Raw genomic sequence first — 2,625 nt, 5'->3', positions numbered from 1 at the left:
ATTTGTTACATACAAATGTGGATGTCTATATAGGCAAAGGCAAATTAGTAAAGGCACATATTATCATTCTTATAGGTATATTATCATTCATTTAATATATGCAACAAATATGAGGGACTAAGCACTTGACGATGATAGGAAAGTGGACAGAAAAGCAAAATAAACGAGAAACAGCGGGTCACGACAGCGATTACAGCTATTTCTGATTCTTCCCCTATAGCATCATTCAGCTTCATTCCCCGATAAGACTTAGCCTGAGACAGATGATCCCACGGGGAAAAGGTTATCATTGCTCCGGCTCGGTTTGATATGTGTGTACACTTTTTTTTTTAAATTAAATTATTATTAGAACGATAGCCCGCTCCGGTTTGCGCCTAATGAGAAATGGCGATAAGACCGGCCGAACGAATGCCGTGCTGGATTGGCCCGATCGATCCGAGGAGCACACGTGCTTATCGGTAAGTAAGATCATGCCAACGGGGTAACAAAACCACAACAACGAGTAACTAAACCGAGCTGGGAGAATAAATAGGAGCACACTTGCATTTTGCGTTGCTGGGTAGCAGCACGAGGGCCGATGCAGTTGTGAAATGAGGTTATACTTCGGGGCCACCCGACGCCAAGATGGCGCGCCAAGTGGCAAACAATCGCGCCACCAGGATCAGGATGTTTAGAAGTGGCGAGCGAGCGAGCTGTGGCATGCTGCAAATAACAACTCCCTTTGTATCTACCTCGTGCAGATGATTAGAGTGGCGCATGGCAACGGGGCGAAGGTTACTACGGAACGGTCCATATTCCACCACGTGGTCGGGTGGAAAGAGACGATCGAAAGGAGGACAGAGAGATTTCTAGGGCATCCACGGCGGATTCTGGTTGGTGGGAAGATTGCAAAACGAGGATTTGTCTTGATTCGTAGATGCCAGATAGTGGGAGATTTTGTGCGCAGCATCCAAAATGGCGAACATTACACTCTCAAAAGGAAGGATTTTCGACCGGAGCCTGGTTGGAACTGCGCAGAAGCTATACTGGAATTATCATGTTTCCGTCTTTGCCTTCAATTTTTTCGATACAATGTTGTGTCGCCTTTTTCCAAGAAAACTTTAAATACTTCGGCAAAATTCTATGGTTGATTTACTTTCCTATTGGAGAACCTCTAAATTTAGCGAACGTTTTGTCACCGAAGAATCACCTTTGGTTCCGGCCTGCCTACCGACACATCGGGTCGGAGGTCGTGCACCGGCGCGGGGTTAAGTTATTTCGGTTTCGGTTCACGGGAATTGAAAATTCGAGCTACATTCGTGAGGTATGTCACCCCCTAACCTTACCACTTCCGGCCACGCAGCACACGAGGGCCCTGCCCGTCTGCATTAGGACCGGCTCCTGATTGCATATTAAAACCCGATGGACACGTCTTGCTCTTCGACTACGATGCGTACCATTGTACGGGTTTTGTGTGCAGGGGCGCCACCCGTCAGCGGAACGAAGTTTCAAATTTCTATCGCCTTGCGTCCCGCACCCCCGGACCGCCTGAGAAGGCCAAGCTCATTCAACTGTGTGACGAACTTCTTTCGGGGGACGCTGGACTTCAGGTTCCGGGAAGCGATGGAACACAGCGGGGGTTTCCAATCGAACCGTACAAGAAGCAGCGAGTCGCACAGTGGTAAAATCAATTGCACAAATCCTAAAAAAAAACATATAAAGAGAAAATTATGTTATAAAGTTTTTAACAATGACAACATTTTAGTCCTTACTAACCTTCCAGAGGTTCGTGATGTAATTCGTGTTCGTCGGAAAACTTCCACATGCGGCCCATAGTGCAGGTTTGGAGCACTTCATGGATCCCCCGAGCGTTTGGTGCGAGAACCGGAAACCCATGGGGAAAACGATGGCAAATGTAAAGATATGCGGCACCGTTGTCTCACCTATGCTGGCCGCACCAAGATTCTCCTTAGAGGCATCTTCTTCAGGTCATGGTAGCCAGCCGATTCCGGTTGTAGGACTTCTGTAGATAACCCCGGGAAGAGTGGAGGTGGACGACGGAGGATGTGACCTTATAAATAAATTCATTTCTCCCCACACTCGAACATCGCTCCCACCCGAGCCACCATCGCTAGAAGATTTCCCAAGGTAGCGGATGTTCGTAGTAGATTCCTTCGTAGAGTCTGGATCTCTTTCCCGCTGAGGTCCTGGGAATTGTGACTCCGAATTGGGTGATGGTGGCAAACAATATGATATCCTGTTAGAGGGGATTGATAAGAGGGCTGATTATATACACTGTATTTCGAATGTAATATAGTCACAGTAGGAATGTTTACTATCAAACTTTAATTTGTAGTTGATCAGGCAAAACACATTTATTTTTATTTCTTTGGCAAACATTGTTTGGAAATTGAATTAGCACATTGAAAACCCATAAAGGCTGCCGAACGACAGGCGATGTCGGTTTGTGTCATGCCAAGGTTGGATTTTTCCTCGGTTGTCGGAAGGAAATTGTTCGCATGCATACAAATCTTTACTCGAAAAACGAGAGTGCCTAGCGCAGTACATCGCCTTTTCGAAGCCCTATAAAGCCTGTACGTTCGACAGCGCTACGGAGACGCGGCCTCATAGGCGAGAATCCATACG

The sequence above is a fragment of the Anopheles coustani genome, chromosome 3 (assembly GCF_943734705.1).
Source record: "Anopheles coustani chromosome 3, idAnoCousDA_361_x.2, whole genome shotgun sequence".
NCBI lineage: Eukaryota > Metazoa > Arthropoda > Insecta > Diptera > Culicidae > Anopheles > Anopheles coustani.
This window is presented reverse-complemented; position numbering follows the sequence as displayed.